Source organism: Neofelis nebulosa, chromosome 6 (genome assembly GCF_028018385.1).
Source record: "Neofelis nebulosa isolate mNeoNeb1 chromosome 6, mNeoNeb1.pri, whole genome shotgun sequence".
Classification (NCBI taxonomy): Eukaryota; Metazoa; Chordata; class Mammalia; order Carnivora; family Felidae; genus Neofelis; species Neofelis nebulosa.
The window spans coordinates 141,800,381-141,822,555 of NC_080787.1; the positions used below are offsets into that span (position 1 = coordinate 141,800,381).

Consider the following 22,175-nt stretch of genomic DNA (forward strand, 5'->3'; position numbering starts at 1 on the left):
GAGATAAATTCACCTTATTGTTTGTTTGTTTATTTATTTTATTTATTTTAAGTTTGTTTTTAATGTACATTTTTGAGAGAGAGAGAGACAGACAGAATGCAAATGGGGGAGGGGCAGAGAGAGAGGGAGACACAGAATCCAAAGCAGGCTCCAAGCTCTGGGCTGTCAGCACAGAGCCCAATGTGGGGCTTGAACCCATGAATCGTGAGATCATGGCCTGAGCTGAAGTTGGATGCTTAACCGACTGAGTCACCCAGGTGCCCCTATTTATTTGTTTTTAAAAGTTTATTTATTTATTTTGAGAGACAGAGAATGCAGAGGATTGGTGGGGATGGTGGAGGGGAGAGAACCCCAAACAGCTCTGCACTGTCAGTGTGGAGCCCAATGTGGGGCTCAAACCCAGGAACCAAACCGGGAGATCATGACTTGTGTCAGACGCTTAACCGAGTGAGCCACCCAAGTGCCCCAAGATTCAGAGTATTCTCAAAACTGGTCAGCAATCAAACCATGTTACTGCAGTACAGTTCATTCATTCTCACATCTCCTAGGAACATTTTACAACTTCTCTGCCCTCTGTACTTCTCTAACACCTCCTCGCTCATCTTCATTCTCAGATGATCACATTGCTGCAAACTTTTCTTGGAAAAATTGAAGCAACGAATACTACAGAATTTCTACAGATTACTATCTCTACATTCTTCCACCTCTTGTGTTCACTGATCCTATATTTTGTTCCTAATCCATTCAACAGATTTATTAGGTATCTCTTAATAAGGGAGGTCTTGGGGATACAAACATGAACAGGCATGGTTCTTGCCTTCATAGAGTTCACAGCCTCGCCATTGGATTCAGCAGTCTTCTTGAGAATGACTCGTCATTCTATCAGAGAATGGATAACTTCATCACCTCTGTCTCTGTCATTTGCTCAAGAGTTAGAACTAGCAAACTCCCTCTTCAGCTTTTATCCACCTGACACAGAAAGAAGAATGAAGTGGAACATAATTATTCAAATTATAAAGTATGGAGATCATCTTATAATTACAAAGAAAAAAAAGTGTGGCACTGTTAATTACTGCAAATGATTAAGATTGTTGATTGAGAGGTGATGAGTACCTGCACTTAAGGGCTGGCCGGTCCCATGACGATGGCATAGTGCCATCTGGTGGATGCCAATTCTGGCTCACAATGTGATCTACCAGAAAAGAAGTTTCAAGAGGTGTTTAATTGTATGAACAGTTCTGCTTTCTAAATCATTTCTGAGTTCAAAAGTACTCAAATATTTAACCTTGTCCAAATCAGTAGAGATTCAATCTGAGAGAAGTAACCCAGTGTCTCAAAATGAATGATTTTGAGAGCTGGAAGGGATATGGGCCAATCTTTTTGGCCATTTTACAGATGACAAAACTGAGGCCCAGACACCTTATATGACTTTTAAAGGTAATATCATGAGAGCTGGATGGAACTGGATCTAGGAATCTTAATCAGTTATCTTTCTTCTACATCTATATTTTATTCCTTATTTTACAGTTAGCTGGCTGATTATATAGTAGGCAATATTATTACATAGTACTATAGTATATAAATTATATTTTTATAACTTTTTAGGGATAGAGATGAGAGGTATTCTAATGCAATTTTCTTTTTCATTTCACTGATGATAATTAGCTAAGAACACATTCATGTTTCCTGACTCAGAGTGCAGTCCTCTTTCCTTAAATGCCGTCTAAAAGATGATCTCAAATGTAAAAATGGCTGGTTAATAATGATCCTAAATAAACAAACAAAAACTTTGAGCTTATAATTAAATTGGTATCTTGAGGGGCGCCTGGGCGGCTCAGTCGGGTAAGTTTCCAACTCTTGATCACAGCTTGGGTCATGATCTTACAGTTTGAGTTCGAGCCCCCCATCGGGCTCTGTGTTGATGGTGGGGAGCCTGTTTGGAATTGTCTCTCTTTCTTTCTGCCCCTCCCCCTACTGGTACTCTCTCTGTCTCTCTCTCTGTCTCTCTCTCTCTCTCTCTCCCAACATAAATAAATAAACGGAAACAATTTTTTAATTGCTATTTTGAATTTCTGACAGTTTACAATAGTATTATTTTTAGTTTTTAAAATAACCAATTATTATATTTCTGAAGAGCAGTGTTTTCTTACAAAAGCTAGAGTAAGTTTAGTTTTCCATTAATTCCTGGAAAAATTACTTCTTCCTATTGTCAAATAGTAACATTAAAGAACAAACAGATGCTTCTGTATTTTGTTGTTAGGGACCAAAATAATGAGATGGGTATACTTGGAAATTTGAAAATATGCAGTCATGCATATGTTAACTAACTTGAATTTAAATAATAATAAAAAAAAGGAGAGTGGGGGAGAGGGGCCTGGGGTTGGAAGGAGGGAGGGAGACACAGGGAATTTTGATTCTGGGGAGAATGGTGAAAGGGCATCCATCCAATTCTGTTTATAGTTATTACTTACATGATGAGAATCTGCAGCAAAAAAAAAAAAAAACCAAAACTTGTAAAGGAGAACATTAAGAATGACACAAGAGGGGCACCTAGGTAGCTCGGTCAAAAACAAAAACAAAAAAACAAAGAAAGAGAAAAGGTGGAAACAACGTAAATGTCTATCATATGATTTGTGGATAAATCAGATGTGGTGTGTTTTTTATGAGAGGATATTATTCAGCAAAAATAATAATGAAGTGCTTGTACATGATGACCTAAATGAGCTTCAAAAATAAAATGCTAAGTGAGAGAAACCAGTCACAGGGGACTTCATGTTGTATTGTCCCATTTACATGAAATGTCCAGAGTGGGGAAATGTATAAAAATGGAGTAGATCGGTGGTTGCCTAAGGCTCAGAAGGGTAATGAGGGAGACTGAAGGAGAAAATGGCTAAGGAGTGCATTCCCCTTTATGGGGTAATGAAAGTGTCCTAAAATTGATTGCCATGATGGAGGCGCAAAGTTGTGCATTAGTAAAAGCTGCCAGTTTTACAACTTACGTGGGTGAACGGTATGGTCTATAAATTATATCTCAATAAAACTGTTTCTTCAGAAAGCAAAAAAAAAAAAAATAATTAAATGATTCTTTAAAGTTGGTCGTCATAATGTCACCTGTTAACTACTGCATTGGAGACATAGCAGTTAGAAAGTCAAAGCTGATTAAAAAGGGGAGGTGGAATAAAAATCGAAGGATAAGGTAAACAATCATACTTAAATACACACAAGACCACTTTTAAACCACAAAAATATCGAAATAGTAATTTCCTAGGTAGACTTTTATATTTTGTTTTTATTGCTAAGTCAATTTAAGATTCTAATAGAAGGTCTCTTGCAATAGAGATTAATATGCAAACCTAATACTTCACTCCCCAGTGAGAAGATGATGATTGAAATCGATGGTGGCTGCAAAAATCAGAGTTGGTTAATGTCACTAAAGAGAACGATCAGAGGTTCTGTGAAATTGTGTGTTTGTGAAGCAGACTGCTTAAAATGTCCTCTGACAGTGTTTATACTATTGAACTGATCAACTAATAAAGGATTTCTTAGATTAAATACAGAGAATTCTTCAGTATAAGAGGCAGTGGAGTATAGTAGCTAAAAGCACAGTGTTTTGAGCAAAATTTCTAGATTTGGGGTGTGAGCTTTTACAATTTCTAACCATGTAACCTGAACTGTTCTGTACCTCAGTTTCTCCGTCAGTAAAATTTCAGGAATAATGCTGCATGCTTCACGGTGTTCTTGTGAAGATGAAGAGCTGATTTACAAGAGTCACTTACACCAGTGCCTAGTATAGGATTACTGAGGGAGGAGACATAAATGAGGTGAAGCCTATGATTATCTCGATTGACCACCCAGTTTACTGACTACAGAGCAGGAAGGCAAACCAAGGTGGAGCCCACTGAGAGAGCAAGAATCTATAGATCTGCCCAGGGCTGAGTACTTCTTTGCTGAGTACTGATTAGCACGTGTGTGGAGGCAAGAGGAGGAAATACTGAAAAGAAGCAAAAGCGTTGATTCTTGGTCTCATACAGAGCCAGCACGAATTTGTTTTCCTACCCAAGAGGGAAAACATACTTCATAGGGTTCTGGGTGGAACACACAGAAAGTTCTTGCCTCAAGAATGGGGAAAAATTAGCCCTCTACTAAAGGCTTCCCTGGTCCCATCTAGCGTTATAAATAAGACGTGAAGGGATCAGACACATTCCAAGTCACTTAACTGCATTTTAGAACCCAGCTAAAAAATATTTGTAGTAATACAAAAACATCCATCATTCAGGAGTTAAAATTCAAAATATATGGCATCCAATAAAAATTACCAAGCATGCAAAGACACAGGAAAGGTGCCAAAGCAATTCAATGGGGGGAGAGGAAATTTTTTTCAACAAATGGTGTTGAAACAATTTTACAGCCATATGTTAAAATGTTAACCTCAACCCTGACCTCAGACTTTGTATAAAAATTAACCCAAAATGGGTTGTTGCCCTAAAAATAATAGCTAAAAACTATAAAATCTGTAGACAAACCCAGAAGGATATAGCGATTCTAGGTTCGACAAAGATTTCTTAAATATGATGTAAATTGATGGAAAAGACTATATATTGGACTTCATCAAAATTAAATACTTTTATTCTTTAAGGGATCTTTGCAAATGGAAAGGCAAAGCTATCACGTGGGGGAAAATATTTCCAAAATATTTAGCCAACAAAGGAATTTTATCTATAATATGTAGTGAACTATGATAATTCAATAAGACAAAAAATCCAATGAAAATGGGCAAAAGATTTGGACTATTTGACTAGTGTGTGTGCGTGTCTGTGTGTGTGTCTGTGTACACACAGATGATGTTGAACATTTTTTCAGGTATATCTATTTCTTAATGGCAAATAAACACCTAGAAAATGCTCAACATCATTAATAATTAGGGAAAGACAAATTAAAACCACAACAATATACGACTATACTCTCAGTAGAATGGCTACAATGAAGAGGTTTACCAACACCAAGTCTTGGTGAAGATGTTTACCAAGTGGTTCTCATACACTGCTGGGCATAACGTGAGATGATACAACCACATTGGAAAATAGTTCGGCAGCTTCATAAAAAGTTAAATTTTCACTTAGCATTTGCCCCCTAGGCATTCCACCTCTATGTATTTACTTAAGGGGAAAGAAAGCCTGCCTTTCTACGAAAATGTGGATATGCATGTCCACAGTAGTTTTATTTGTAATAGCCAAGAACTGGAAACAACCCAATGTCCATCAGTGAGAGAATGAATAAAAAAGCTGTGATATATCCATGCCGTGTAACACCACTCAGCAAAAAAAGGAATGGATCGTGGATAAATGCAACAGAATAGATGCACCTCACAATCCTTATGTTGAGTTAAAGAAGCAAGACCAAAAGAGTACAAACTGTACGATTCCATTTATATAAAATTATAGGGAGTAAACACTAACCCATGGTGTCAGAAATCCTGTCAGTGACTGCCTGGGGCTGGGGTAGGGGCAGGAGATGAAATTGCAAAAGGGCGGGTGAAAACTATTGAGGTTGATTGATGTGTTAATTATCTGGATCGTGGCAATCCTTTCCATGAGGTATTCATGTCAAAACTCCTCAAATTTCCACTTGTGTATCTGTGGCTTATTGTATTTCCCCCTAGGTTCCCTCCTTGGGGCCAATGCACCCATCCCTGAGCCACTGAGAATACTGGTTTCTTAAAAGTCACCACTGTATTCTTCTCAGGGAACGGCTCTCAGAAACAGAGAAATGCACCACCCGAAGTTTTAACCCCTGGCAGAGGATCCAGAAGGATAATAAGTGGTTGGTACAGAAGTAAAATGTTTGAGCCATCTTGCTTCAACTTGGGACTACTTTGGAGGGTCAAACAGAGCTCCGGAGCTTCCCATAGGATCAACTAAGGTTTCATTTACAACCCCACTGAGGGCCAGGTCTTTCCGGGGTCCCATCCTTCCTTCTTCACTTTTTATAGTCTCTATTTTAAGACCACTCCTGAACACTTCATACCTCTGGGTCTATCACCATGGAAACTATGCCAAGGTATTTGGTCTCGGGATTGGTATAGGAAACAGACATTACATAGAATTTTAGTGTTGGGTCTTTTATCAGCTGTCTGGCAATTATTGGTGGAAAATAGGATTACGGGTAGCTCTGGCATGTTGTTAAAATATTCACCAGTGGTAACATGGAATGTGTAATTGGAGGGCATTCACTGGCTGATGCTCAGTGTCTCCAGTACTTGAGAAGTATGATGGAAAGGATTAACTATATAAGGACTATGAATTGGGAAGCAGTTGCTGAGTGTGTTTGATTCATGTATTTAGAACAATGATGGTTCACTGATGATCCAAGGCAAAATTTAAAAGGCATAGTCTTTTTGCCATACTTAAAGAAAACTTGCTGTACCAGGAGTGTGTGCCTCAATTTGGGACAACTTTGAAGGGCCATCCCATTTCAATAGCTCCTGGTAGGATCGGCCACAGCATTGTCAATCAGCTTCTGTTTCTGCTCATTGAGGCCATGTTCATTTCCTTCCAGCTGTATCTCCCAAGAGCATTCCCCAGTGAGATATCTGCATGTGACTTCTTGCAGTTTTCCTGAAAAACGCAATTCAAGGCCTGTCCCTGCCATTTGCAGCTAAGCTGTCCCTTTTCCATATACACAGAGTTCACCTTCTGTGTCCTTCAGTGCAGTTGGGCCATTGGGAAAACAGGACACAGGCTTATATAACAGAAACAAAACTGGTACAACCCAACTCTGTACAGCAACCAGGGACTTCATTCATAAATGTGATTAATACTCAGAGATTTCTAGACTTTTGAAGGGGAGCAAGAGCTCAAAAAGAAAGATGCAGATGAATCAAAGGACAATTATCCCTTGAGGAAAGAGAGCTAACTGGGCAAGAGAAGAGGGGGAGGCTAAACATCCAGTTGGTATTTTTGACCTAGCAGTGATCTGTGTTTTCATCAGTCTTTCCTCTGATTACCTCTGAGATTGAACAACTTTTTATATTCTTAGAGTCCGTTTGTGTGTTCTCTTCTGTGACTCTCTGGTATATAGTGTTTGGTAATGTGTTGGCTGCACTACACGTATCTAAATACCCCAGAGAAAAAAGATTTTGCTTGTTTGATACCGTTCTTGTTTTTTTCTTACTTACCTTTAGAGTTCTCTTGGTTTCTTTCTCTCTCTTTCTGCTTTGTCTTGAACCAATATTCTTTTTTTCTAAGGATAATGTTCTTTTCTAAGGATGTGTTCTTTATGTTATCATAATACAGGAATCACTTTTGATGAGAAGTTTTGGTGGGAAGAGTGCCTTTTTTATTGGAGTCTCAACTAAAAGCAGATTCCCAATGGGCAGAAACAATAATTCAGGAGTCGCTGACATTTAATTCTATTAAATGTCCTCCCTTGGCCGTTCTGTTTGAGGTCCTTTGTACATAACCAAATCATAATCAATTATCAATAATCAATTAGTGCATATGCTACATATACCATAAGATGTTCTTCACTAGATACACCCTAGTCCATCAGTGGTGTTTAAAAAAGAGAGAGGGAGGGAGAAACAGACACAGAGAGGAATTTGTGTAGAGTGCATAGGCTCAGGATTGCGAGACAATTTAGAAGTAGTCATTTGGGTACAAAGAATGTGCAAAATAATGATGATTATTAAATATTTCAGATCTAGTCCCAAGCTAAGTATGAAGAGAAAAATTCAATATCTCTGGAAAGGATGGATGGTCCCCTACAATTCACTTAATCTTTATTCTTCATTCAATATCACTGGGGAGGCCGTTCATATAATGAAATGATTAAGGCATCAGTCTCTGTGGAGCTTTGGCCTGTATTTGAATCCCAGCTGTGTGTTTTTTAGGCAAATCACTTCACTTCTCAGAACCTCAGCTTCTTTGTCTTGGAAAGGGGAATAGCAGTAATACCTGCTTTCTGGGGTAGCTGTTTGGATTAAATTTAGGAGAACAATACATAGAGCATAGCAACACTGTGTGGATAAGATATTGTGATCATTTTTAAGATTGCTACTAGATAAATATAGTAATATTCAGATATCAATTTTAAAAAAACATTTGGAACAATGTTTAATTTTGGTGTAAATGAAAGGGGGCCTTAAAATGAGTAATAGTAAGTTTCATAGAAATCTCATTTGGTTTTATTTATTCCATGACTTGGAAAAATTTAGTGTAAGTCTAACTCACTTGCTGAAAATTAGCTTTTAAATCTTTAAACTTGTAAACTGCATCATCCAATTATTTTAGATAGATAAGCACATTTAACTAATATGCTTTCTACCAAGATTCTCTCGTGTAGACATTACATTAAACTGGGTAAGATATTGTCTAGAGTTTTATTATAGATTAGCACAACAGAGCTAAATGTGGTCTATGCTTAATCGTTCATGATTTAAGCAAGTTCTAAATATGACTCAATGCTTCTGTTAGGTTAGCTTTAAAACCAGGTCTAGATTTCAAGATATATATACTGTATCTATATATCATATATATGTATATATATTTTAATTTGTAATGTGTATATGTTTTAATTTTGTTTATTTATTTATTTATTTATTTATTGATTGATTTATTGATTTAGTGCTGATGTGGGGCTTGATCCAATGAACTGTGAGATCATGACCTGAGCTGTAATCAAGAGTCAGACGTTCAACTGACTGAGCCACTGGCACCCCAAAACATATTTTTCAAAATACTACCTAGTACCTAGTATTACCTAGTAAATTTTGTTTTTCTAAATTCTTTATTTTACTTGTTAGAATTGATTGAAATGCTACTTTGAATATGCTGTATGCTTTATATTATACACCTTTTATTGTATTTGGTGTCTAGATATCTTATGGTGTCATTTATATCAAAGAATGTAGTTGGAACAGATTTTTTGCTTTAGTTTCAAATGGGAACATCTATTTGGGAGGACAGTTCTTTGATTTGGGGTTAACATCCTCTTTGCCTCACATAACGTCAATTGATTCTCTGAATTCCTTTAGTTTGTGGTTTGTATGAAACTTTTGTTTATGGTTTCTGCTTTTCCGTATGCCATGTAGATTTCTTTGTTGCTCTTCAGCTTTCTAAAATATACTTTTAATTTAATTTTTTTATTTCACCTAATTTTCTTTGGCAGCTCGTATAATTTTGGAACACTATAAAATGACTACTTGGAACATTCATCTCCATGCCCCTTTTATGAGGTTTTGTTGAAACAAAATTCAGGGGTGGTAAACCAGCTGTTCCAGATAGCTGCCTTCACCAAAAATTTGAAAATAATTAGAGAGGAAAAAAAACCAGCCTTTGTAATAAATCTACCCTTATTCTCCTCTTGTTTCTGTCTTTGCTCTACTTTTCAGTAAGCCCTTCCCATCAGGAGTTCCCTTGGAAACAAAACTTACTGACCTTCTACTTATTGAGTTATTTCCCATGTATCCTTACCTCAAAGACCACCTTGGCCACACTTTCTTTCCATATTCACTATTCGTTCTTGAATCTTAGATCCAAATCACCGTTAGCTGGTTCATTGAGGAGACAAAGATGTTTGTTGACTTTAAGTGGAAGGAAGAAGCAAGGGATGAAAGAAATCTCTGAACACAAACCATGAACTTCTTGATTATATGTATTTACATTGGGAATAAAATTTTAAGAGAAGCAGGTGATATTATTATTACAGGCTTAATTTCATTGATAAAGCCTTGGATAACAGCATAAACTGAGAAATCTTTGCTATGATAACAACCTGAGCCTAAGGGCTCAGAGAATGGAAAAAAGGACAAGTTGTTTTCCTGGACAATTTTGTATTATGCAGTTTTTCTATGGGGATTAGTGTCTCTGTTTGCCATTAGGGCCACATACTTCATTGTTTTTCCTTCTGTCCTCTCATTCATGAAAAATTCTAGTCTTTGACACAGAACTTCACAATATTGCTCATGTGACATATTCTAGTGTTTCATACATTGAGAGATCAGTGTAGAAGGATCAGTGTAGTTCTTTGTTTATCATACCTAGTTAGCAAGTCAGCTGAAGTGGCCTGGCTTTTAGGTAGATTGGCCAATGAATCCTTTCTCTTTCCTTCTCTCTTGACTTTTAAAATTCTGAACGGCCAGCCAGAGGCTGTTAATAATTTCCAAGGATTATATGTGGGCTTTAGTGGGAAGAAAGTCCCCAGTTAAGCTGCTGGTTCAAAATGCACACCAAAACTGTAGTTCTAGATATTATCTCGGCTAATTATATATCTGTGCTTTGATTTCTATTTATGTTAATTGAATATAAATTTCTCAGTAAATCTATCAGGATGATTGGTAATAAGCAGACCCAAAGTTGGAAGTTCCTATGTCTATGGCCTTCTTAACTAATACTTAAACAAACAAACAAACAAACAAAACTTTTTATTTCTAAGACTTTATGCAAATTGTCAAATATTAAAACGTCTCTTTTAAGTGTATAAAAAGTTTTGGTTTGTATATGCTATATATTGTTATTTTTTTCTTTTAAGCTCCTGTAATGTTTAAATATATGCTTGGTTGGAGATTGTGTTATTTTTTGAGTCCAGAAATGTTCATTAGCAACTTTGCAGGGAGTAAACGTAACTCTGCTATATGCATGTATTTAGTTTCAACTGGAGAGGAAAAGAACATTTTCAGTAGACAAAATTATTCTCTACGCCTTTCAGAAAATCTGTGAGGGTAATTATGAAAAGAGCATAATTATGCAAGCCACTAAATGCATTTCCAAAATAGCAGGACACTTATCATTTATTTATTTTAAATATTATGATGGATTAATAAAGGCAATAAGTAGCAGTGAAAGATGCAAGTGATACTTCTCAGTGTGCTCAGTCTTATTATTTAATTTTTTTCTGGATTCTGGGGTAAAATGTATGATATTTATTGGTCCTTCCTAACATCCTTCCAAAATGGCTTTTTTAAGAATTTTCACCGTGAAGGGAAGAAAAGGGGAAAATAGAGTGATAGTGACCTAGTGAAGGATGTGTTGATTACTGTATTAAATATAAACACCTAGAATGAATACATTGGAGATCCAGAAAAAGAGTTGTCTAGGGATAGGAAAAATGTTAATCCAATCTCCAAAGGAGATTGAACAGTACTTATCTCTTCTAAAAGATTGTAAAATACCCTACCTTCCCTTTGCTGGGGACAAAACCTTTCCTTCCCTCTACCCTTCAAGATTTTTTGGCTGGTCTAAGAATTAAATTGACATGAGAGAGATTAACAGGAGAAAATCAAATTTAATTATGTACATACGGCAGTTCTGTAAAATTCTGAGGCCTCCGGGCAGTCAGGCATTTGAGGCTTACATGCCATCTAGAGCTAAGGAGAAGGGGTTAAGGGTTAAGGGTCTGAGACTGCAAAGAGGAGGAAGACAATTCACAGGAAGATGATAAAGACTACATGTTTGGTAAACAGTTTTTGCAAGACCACTTGACAACAATGGGAGGTAGAGAGAAATTTTAACAGATTTTGCTAGGTTGCTCCCTGTTTACCATACCTAGTTCATATTATACCAGTGGTTACCTATGTGATAGCTCTCTTCCTGGAGCGGTTCCACTATCTAAATTCTTTTAGATAGGTTGGAGGAAGGTCAAGTGTTCTTCCCAAGCCTTCTGCTTCTGAGAAATGATTGGCTTAAACAAATTCATGCCAAAGACATTTTGAGGGGGCAAATTTTGCTCCCCTATACTTTCATTTCATATTCTGGATTTATTGAGATGATTTGGGCTATTAAAGAATGATAATATCATCTCATCATCATTATTTAATCAGCATGGCTTACCTTATTGTTTTTTTTTTTTTTTTTTTTTTTTTTTTTTTAATGTTTATTTATTTTTGAGACAGACAGAGACAGAGCATGAACGGGGGAGGGTCAGAGAGAGGGAGACACAGAATCTGAAACAGGCTCCAGGCTCTGAGCTGTCAACACAGAGCCCGACGCGGGGCTTGAACTCACTGATCGTGAGATCATGACCTGAGCCAAAGTCGGCCGCTCAACCGACTGAGCCACCCAGGCGCCCCATGGCTTACCTTATTGCTGAGTATGTGCCATTCATAGCTCTAAGCACTTCGCAAGTACTAAAAAATTTAATCCTCACAAATAACCCTGTGAGATAGCTGTGACACAGGTCAATGTTAGTATTAATTTATTTTTATATAGTTAATTTATTTTTCATTAATTTTTATAGAAGTCCTTCATGATGTACATTAATATTTGAATTGAGCTTTATACCATTTTAAAATATACTTATCAGACTTTAGTTCACTTTTACTGATTTCATAGACCACTGTTTTTAAATTTCATACTTTCATTTTTGTTTAGATCATAATTTTTATTAATTTCTGTTTTCTGTGGAATATTTCATTGACAGGTTTTTATTTACGAGAAAACATGGGAAAGTTTTGCATCATTGGCAATGTCTAAGAATGTCCTTAGGCATGAATAAAAGCTAGATTAAAAGTTGAATTTTTACAATAAATATTGCCCACTTGAAATGTGTTCTACTATTTGTTATAGTGGAAGACTCATCAGATGGCCAATTCAGTTTTTAATTTTTCTTTGTCAATAAGTTATTTGTTACTAGCTGGATGGTTGTAAAATTTTTTCTTAATTCCATAAATTTAAAAACAAAATAAACATATTTTGACATGGATATCTGGATATCCTGTCATTAGTGTTGCTTGGTGCTCAGCTGAGTTCTGCCCTGAAGTTGCAAGCCTTTCTTCTGGCTTTAATGTTGGTATCTTCCTCTATTTTATGAAGCCCTGCATAAAAATTAATGTTTATTCTTTTATTGTCCTATTTTTAGTTCCTTGCAGAGTACCTGACATATTTGTTAAAGTCTTTGAATTCTTGAATGAATCGTTCTAGCAGCTGAGAGAATAATATTTAGAGCTTTCAACTGGTAATGCAGGGTCTAAAGAACCATCAAGAGACTGAGATAAAAAAATCTATGTAAGAAGTTTATCTCTCCAGTGAAATGTATGAACACCAGATTCGAGTTATTTCTGTCAGAAATGGTAATGTCAATACATTGTAGTATTATCAATAGTCAAAGCTTCAACAGTCATCAATCAATAGATTATAACCTCATCAGGAAGCCTGTGGGGCATTCATTTAGATGCTGCCAGAATTCTGACAATTGTGTTTTTATTTAAAATTCTGGACATCTTTGTTACAACTTCATTTGGAAAAACGGTGTCAAGCCTGCAAAAGTCTAAGCTAGCTTGTTTATTCACAGCCATACATTTTCATAAATGATAAAGAGATACTAGAAGGAGTTTATCATTTTATTGGTCTCTGACCCAGGTCAAGAAGTTAGTAGTTTCACAAAGGGAATTTGTAATGTTGCCAGATGATGAAATTGACAACTGGGTGCTTTGGTAGGACCTTTGAGTTGGTGTAGCTCATCTGTCTATTTGATGGTGATGCTCTATCCGGTTATCTTCTGCTATTGCTATTATTTACTGATATTAAGTAAACATATGTCTTTTGCTTGTGACTCTTGAAACAAGAGGGTTTTTGTTATTTTTGTTTTTTTGTTGTTGTTGTTAAACAATCATCTTGGCTCTTGTGACATCTGCTCAGATTGGAGGAGAAAAGTGAGCAGTGGGCATAGATGGGAAAGAAGGGGAGAGAGAAAACTAGTGTAAAATGGAAATCATTGGTGAAGTTTGAGGGATGGGGGCACAAGACGTTGAGAACATTGAGTGAGTGAATAAATAGCCAAAGAGAAGATAAATGTTTGTTTTGTATGGTAGATGCCCTAAGTACAAATAACACTTCAAGGAAGAAAAAAAATCTTCAGACAATTACTAAATAAAATTGTTTCAATAAAATACTGCTCTTATTGTCAAAATAAAAACCATTCCTGCTGACCCGCATATAACATTTTGGGTCTAAGAAATATATCTTCAGATGAAAGAACTATTAATGTATCTTACTTTCCCCATGACACTCATATTATACAGGGGAAGTAATCACATGGTCAGTCTGTTCTGGGGAAGCTCAGTCAATCATCACGTGTTCTCTAACCTCTGCCTTACAAGTAAAATGATAGCAGTGCAAGAAAAGTAACATGCCAGAGATTTAGCATGCAGGGATGGAGTCTGGTAACATGGATCAGTTTCATTCCCTTTTAAACAAGCTCATTTTATGTATGAATGCAGTGTGAAATACTCCCATGGTTGGCCTGAGGAAGGGAGGTATTCATGACCATAACACTATTGCTGATATTAAAATTTAAATAAAAGAAAATTACATAAATCAATTCATCTTTTATAATCAGAAGGGTTTTTAACCTTTTAAAAATAGTATGTTTATCATTGAATTTGGTCTTTAATTTTAAAATAATCATGTATTTATATGTGTTAGGTCATTGATAATGGCATAATTACTTTTATCAAAAATGGCAGAAAATGAAATGCACTTTGATTTTTAGGAAAGAGCACATGAGAGTATCATGGCAATATATATCAAACGAGAGACCTGGAAATCCTAGAATTTGGGGAAGAGTTACTTGCCTTGTAAGTTCCTCAAATGTTGAGATCTACATCTCATTGGGAGATAAGGGGAGGTGTAACAATGTAATCATGAGCATATGAAAAGAGAGCGGGTGTTGCTGGCATTAAAGGCCCTTCATTGAAAGAGATAAAGAGACCTGTAATAACTGTACTTTCTGATGGAAGCTGGTTCAATGAAGGGGTATGAATGGATGTGGAGGAATAACACCACCATATCACACTGTTGACTGAATGCAGCTATAATGAGTAGAATCCTCCTACTCCTGGAACTGGTCAACTATGGACAATTACCAAAATGGGGAATACTGAAGCAACTTGTTGGTGGTCCGGTAGAAGAGTCAATTTTGGTTATGCTAAATTCTTGAGATCGTGTATTAGACAGGCAGGTGGTGATATCAAAAGGATATTTAAATGGAAGGACCTGGAATTCAGGGGGGAGAGGATAAAAATATGTGAGTTGTTAGAATATAGGTAGAATTTAGTAAGTCTGGGACAAGAGGTGAATAAGGCATTCATTTCCAGTGCAGAATTTAAGGGAAGGGCACCAAAACCCTAGTAATCAACATAAAGAATCTTTTAACTCAACATTTTAAAAATAAAAATAATGTAAAAGTCCATGAGGAAAATATCAAAATTTTACATGTCTTAATGGGACTGGTTGTGATTTACTTAAAGAATGAGTTTAGATAGAGAAGAAAGTTAATCCAAGGACTAAACTCTGAAGCATTTAAATGTTTTGGCACTGGAGAGATGAGAAGGAACCAAGAAACAAAGAAAGAATGGCCAGAGAACCAATTGGGTGTGTTTCTGAATGCAAGGAGGTGAAAGCCCAGGAAGGAGGTAGTGTTTGGCTGTGTCATTAGATCACAGAGGTTGAGTGGATAAAGTCTAGATTACAAATAAATTAAGAGATCTTTCGTGATCTTGGTGAGAACTGTTTCAGTTGTATGTTGGGGACAAAAGCTTGACTGGGGTAAAAGCAAGAGAGAGCACAGGAGAGCAGTCAGGACAACACTTTTGAGTTGTGTTTTTATTTTTCAGTTTGCACAATGTGATTTTTTAGTGTAAAATGTGATTTCACAGATGTATAGACTGAAATGATGATCACAATCAAGCTAATGTAACACATATATCGCCTCACTAGTTATCATTGTGTGTGTGTGTGTGTGTGTGTGTGTGTGTGTGTGTGGTGAGAACATTCTAGGTCTACTCCCTTAGCAAATTTCAAGTGTGCAATACAGTGTTAGTAACTGAAATCCCCATGCCGTACACTAGGTCTCCAGAACTTATTCATCTTATAACTGTTAAGTTTATACCCTTTGACCAACATCTCCCCATCCTCTTCCTACCCTCCTGAAGTCTCTAGAAACTGCTGTCCAATTCTCTGGTCCTATGGTTTGCCTTTTTTCAGATTCTACACATAAGCTTTGCTCTAAGGGATAGCAGGGAAGGAGTGACAAGGAAAAGAGGATTTGAGGTAAAGGGAGAGACTTCCTTCGAAGATAGAGGTAACATATTCTGTTGGTGACACAGGAATGTGACAGTAAATGTGGGGAATTGATAATGTGAGGGTATGGAATATAACGACAGGAGGAATAGCCTTGAGTAGGTGATAGGAGCTAAGGGACCTACTGTGTGGAAGACCTGGCTTTATGAAGGCGCGTGGACAGTTCACTCATTGCAATAATAGGGAAGACAAAGAGGACACCAGAAAGGAAGTTACCAGAAATCCTTCTGTATAATTATTTACAAAATTGAATATTTTAAGTCAACTTTTTTTCAAAGGATGCATCCACCTGTCCTCCATACTCCATTTGATACGGTCCATTACCCCATTCTATATTAAAAAAGGAAAAAAACAGAATCCATCAAATGTGAACTCTCCATAACTTTTAATCTCTGACCAAACTTAGCTGCAATAACACTAATCCTTCTTTCCCCCTAAGAGAATCCCCAGTGAAAGTTGACTTTCCTCCTGAGATCCATTTCTTCCTGTGCTATGGATTCTATCCCCTTTCGTCAGTACACACACACCTTGCTCCCTCCATTATTCCACTTCTTACCTGTATCTTTATCTTCCCCATGTTTTCAAGTCCCTCCCTTGCTCAGTTCACTCCCGCCTAAAAGAAAATAAATGCCTTCTTTAATCCTATATTACTTTAAAAAATCCCTACATAATTCCCTTTTCCTTTGTAGCCATTTCCTTTGTAGCCATTTCTCTTTGTAGCTATTTTACTTTTTAATCCAATTTTTAAAAATTGAGGTACAATTGACTTCTAATATTATATGAGTTTCAGGCGTACAACGTAATGGTTCAGTATTTGTATATATTGCAAAGTTATCACCACATGAAGTCTAGTTAACATCCATCACCATACATAGTTACAAATTTTTTCTTGTGATGAGTTACAATGTTACAGTATTTTTCTTGTGACTAGGACTCTTAACATCTACTCTCTTAGCAATTTCCAAATATGGAATTGTGTATTCTTCACTGTGCTCACCATAATCTACATTCCATCCCCATGACTTATATACTTTATAACTGGAAGTTTGTGCCTTTTCATATTGTACCACTGTACCATTCGCACTGTAAACATTACCAGAGCAATTATTCTAATCACCAGTTAATAATTTCATGGGTTATTTTTATTAATTAATAATAACATTATTAGCAGAAGTATGAACTACTTCAAATATGCAGAAAGGTATAAATAAATGAGATGAAGTTAACCCATAAAAGAATAACCAAAAGGTATAAATAAATAAGATTAAGTTAACCCATAAAAGAATAACCAAACATGAGAAATTCAACAAATCGAATCATAATGCCCTTTGTATACCTCTTCACCTGTGTTTCTTTCTACTAACCCCGAGAGAACAGGCAACTCTTGAATTCATTTATCCACCTCATAGGTATTTTTCTCTGTCTTTTAAGGCAAATCTATGTATGCCCAGAAAATATGATTTTTCTTTGCATGTCTCAACATTTTATATTAATTTTATCATACTGTGTGCATCCTGCCACTTTTTCTCTTCCATTAAGTTTATTTGTGAGATTTGTCCATGCAGGTACGTGGATCTCTAGGTGTTCATTTTAATGGTCAAGTGATATTTATTACATGAATACCACTAGAGGTACATTGCATTCCAAATGAATGGATACTGGTGTTGTTTTCAGTTTTCTTTCATTCAAAAATCTTGTGATGAATATGTTTGAAGGTTTCCTTATAAACAGGTTGGGTGTTTCTCGAGTGCAATAGTGCTCAAAGTGTGGTTTGGGGCCTGTGAGGCCAGTTATTAATTATGAAACAATAATTATAGTTTTCACGCTCATTGTCTCATGACTGCAGAATGGAGATTTCCAGAGGTAACATGGCACGTGCTATGACTACAAATACGATGTGGAAGTGGGTAGGAGAACTCCAGTTGTCTTCTATTAACAGGCAGTAAAAAGATTTGAAAAACTGTAAAACCATGCCTTTCAATCGTTTTGTTTTTAAAAATGTAGTCATTTTACGAAAAATGTATTATGTGTCAGTGTGATTGGTTTGTTGTTTTGATTTTTAAAAATTAAACCGTGTTTGTGAATTTTCTGTTTTAATTTCTAATATGTTAAATATTTTTTTCTTTCTGTGATATTCCTGTACAGTCACCCTCTTCACCCCACAATCTCTGGCAAGCATTGTTCTGCCCTTAAATCTCTATAGTTCATCCTTTCAAGAATGTCCCATAATGGGAATCACATAGTATCTAATACATTAAATATTGATGAATATAATCCTTATAAATGAATATTCTGCATGTCCATCATCCTCAATACATTTTAAGGCTATAAAAGGTTCAAATATAAAAGTAGTCTAACTTCTGCTATGGTGTATACATTTAAGATTTGAATTGCTTTGCTTGTGGCAATGCGTTATCACATTTCCTAGATATTGTCTATATGCTCTCGAAATCAATATCATATGAGAATTAGTGCTGTTTTTGCGCCTTGGCAATGTTTGGTATTGGCACAGATGTACAATTGTTGCCATTCATTGAGAGCACACCGGTGTTTCCTTGTGGTTTAACTTTGCATTTCTGTCCTTACGAGTATGATAGAGCATTCTGTCCCATTCTTTTTGACCACTGGCTTTCCTCTTCTGAGAACTGAATATATGTTAGGTATCACAGGATATTAAGTGACATGCTATAAAATTAATTCTCTGATGTACAATTACCAGAACATAGGATAATTCCATCACATTTTGCTTCTCTCACCATGCATGGATAGTCACTTTGCATGCTTTTTGGAACCACCTGGAAGCTGAATGCACCTTTTCCCAGGGTCCTTGCAGGAGTTTAAATCCTATGGGGGAGAATGCCCCCATAGTGATAAACTCTCATTTATCTAAATCTATGATTTGTGCATCTTGGTCTCGTACATTTAGAATCCAGTCTCAGGCTTATTCTCTGGACTCCTGAATGTACACATTGGATAATTCCTGAACTTCCTTCCAAGTACAGTCCCATTTCTCCCTTAGGAGAAGCAGGAAAGCTGACTGGTGAGGGCGAGTCATGGCACTGTTTATTGACTTCGTGATCAAGAGGAGATGTAGAAGGCAGAAGCTTGGGGTGGGAGAGTGCATGCTTTTTTGCAAGCGTGAGAACCTTCATCCCCTTCAAGCAAGAGGGGAGTGCTAAACTTCAACAAGTGGTGCTTGTTTCTGCTGGCACCGCGCATTAAGGGGAATCCTGGAATTCAACAGTTTTCAGTGCATCAAACTAAGTAATCCCATTCCAAGTGTCAGGGCTCCTTCCTTTTTCAGCCAGGACTCTGACCTTGGCATATAGGCAAGTGTTTGAGATTGTTGAAGTTCTTCTATTCTAATATTAAGTGCTATATCTACCCTTCACCTTGCTTTGCTGTCAGGTGTAGGAGGGGACAATGTCTTTAGGAGCTAAAAGGAGAATTCTGAATTTCGCTCTTTGTTTTGCCTACGATGCATGCTCAGTGATTAGTTACACGTTTTCCTCAAAATCATCATTGGCACTTATCAATAATTCCAATTCCATTGTTTTATGGTCGCAATTGACTCCATATTTGTCCTTTGCCAGGTATATTATAGCTGCTAATGCAGTATCTCAAGCTGGAATAGTATCCAAGTTCACTGCCCATGAAAATTTCAACACTCTCATTGCTACTTTTTGCCAGGGACCGTGTGTTGCAGCTGCCAGTGATGGAGTCTTCTTTGCCTTCTGGATGACAAGGATCCTAAGCCTAAGTTCCATATTTACCATCTACTTCCTCAAGTTACTTCTAAAACCAACTGCCACAAATTAATTTCCCTGGGCAACATGTGGGAAACTTATTAGGGAATACCTTTAAGATTATCTCTTGGGGAAGGGAAGAAGGTAGGAGTGGAGAAGAGGAAGAAATTCAGTACCAATGTAGTTCCAGTGAAGACCCCCTTTGCCTCCAGCTTAAGCGGGAACTCTCCTTCAGAACTGAGTGAGGGGGCCAGGCCTTTATAACAATGTCAGTCAGTCATTGGATGCGGGATACCCTGGGAAGGTGGAATGCCCCAGGACCTGTCAGCTGTTATGCCCAAAGCTGAGGGCTATCTATCCTCAGTTCTCCCAGCAGGTGGATTAACATGTCTTTCATTCCAAAAGGAGGGTCTAATCCATGGCACATCGTGTGTCCACCATGCCAAGCTTTCAGCTATTTCTGTTCTGTTAAGTCACCACTTTTCTGTACCACTTCTTTACTCTGGGTTTCTAACACTTTGTCTACCCACATCTCCTCTACAGTCATCTTTGTTTTTGTGAGTTTATTCCTTAAAAGAATACCACTTAAATGTAATTTCAGGAGGGTGTCGGTAGTAAACAGAAGTAAACACATGTGTTTCATACACTCTAAAAAACCCCAAATCTGATTGGGTTAAGCATGAAAGACACTGTTCCTATTTCTAACATGTGTTGTCCCAGCTTTTATTTCTTTGGTTTTAGATCTAGGTGCTTATCCAGCATCACCTTGGGCATATGAACGGGATAGGAGCTGCACTGGCCAGAATCCTAGTATTGATTATCTTTTCTAGTTTCTAAGGTTGTCAAATGACCTTATCACAGCAGAGAAATGTATCTCATTCTGCAACATAGGGGATGAGGCCATGACACACACAATACCCTGAAAAACCTTTCTCCCTTAACCATGTGGTCCACCTGTCATTAACTCCTCTCTCTTTCTCGGGAGAGGAATGGATTCACAGCAACAGACACAGAGAAACACCGTTCTGCTACTTAATTGCATTCTGACTCTATACTACTTATTCTGGTATCCTGGGGAAATATTTATTGCATCCATATTCAATTTAAGAATGAAGAAGCCCCAAGGAATTACACACTAATATTTTAGAAAGCAGGTCCTTACCATTTCTAATATTCCCTTAAAACAATACAGTTAGTATGAGCCACAAAATTTAGAGCTTGGCCTGCAGCCTGTTATGAGAAAATTCCACTCAGCTTTAGGCTGCAGTGTATCATTTTGTCAAAAATGCAGCTCATACTTACCATCTTCTGTGTTGTATGCCTTCATTTCAGGCAGAGCTCTTATCCAATCCCAATTTAGCTGCACCCACTTCTCTATACCACTGACAAACTCAGTGGGGATGGTTTCCCCAGGATTTTTTTTTTTTTTCAATTGAAGTACCATCTAGAAATGAAGGAACACTCTGTTAACTCCACACAGTTGGAGTTGATTCAGAATGAAGCTACTTGATTTCCACCCTGGAGGGAAAGAACAAATAATGATGAAATTGTCACTCAAAAATAAAGTGTTACAATTTTTCAATCCCCTTTATTCAACGAGAGGTAATTAGATTTAGTAGTGAATTGGTTATTTTACTGGTAAGGATTTTCAGGTAAACCAAAACCAGTGGAGGTTAAATTGTGTGCCTAAAGTCACACAATTTTCCAGTGAGTGACAGAGTTGGGAGGAGAGCCCCAGTGTCATGGTGCCTAGAATTGCTGTCTTTCTAATAACAATTAAGAGATGACCGTCTGATTATTTGCTTCTTGTGTTAGATAGTGACTGGTCACATTCTAGTCACTCTAACTTTTCCTTACTAATTTTTTTTCTTGTCTATTGCACTCACTTGCCCATTGTAAGTTTCCACAAGTGTTGAAATGAGGAGACTTACTCTCTTGCATTGCTACTATGACAACCTATCTAGTCTATTATGACCTTTTAGAACCTTTATGAACATTGTTTTTGCTCATTAGCTTCTGTTCTTTACCTGTATGCCATCTATTGGTAATGAAACATGACTCTGATCTTTCAACACATTATACTGTCAGTTCAGGTCTTTCTATTACACAAGTTCATGGTTCCGTATGTCGTGTATAACTTTTAGAACCGTATTTTCTTATTCAACAACATTTATCTCAAGTGATAATTATGTTTTATATTAATTATTTGATTTATTTTCTTCATGTCTTCTTTCTTCATAAGCCTCCATGAAGGCAGGTTTAGATCTGTTTTTTTTTTAATTTTTTTGTTAATGTTTATTTATTTTGAAAGAGAGAGAGAGCACGAGCAGGGGAGGGGTGCATAGACAGGGAGACA

At 36.9% G+C, this 22,175-nt stretch overlaps 1 long non-coding RNA gene across 3 annotated transcripts; it reads right to left on the minus strand.

The window, feature by feature from the left end:
- Positions 1–789: 789 nt before the first annotated feature.
- LOC131513533 (uncharacterized) lies at positions 790–21,756 on the minus strand. Of its 3 annotated transcripts, XR_009262628.1 has the most exons (5): positions 21,706–21,756; positions 21,122–21,337; positions 16,630–16,686; positions 11,293–11,362; positions 9,482–9,580 (listed from the first exon to the last, which is right to left on the minus strand). It is a non-coding gene; the product is annotated as an uncharacterized LOC131513533 (long non-coding RNA). The 3 variants fall into 3 exon arrangements; XR_009262629.1 differs by lacking the exons at positions 9,482–9,580; positions 11,293–11,362 and adding an exon at positions 790–969; XR_009262627.1 differs by lacking the exons at positions 9,482–9,580; positions 11,293–11,362 and adding an exon at positions 16,286–16,403.
- Positions 21,757–22,175: the final 419 nt, after the last annotated feature.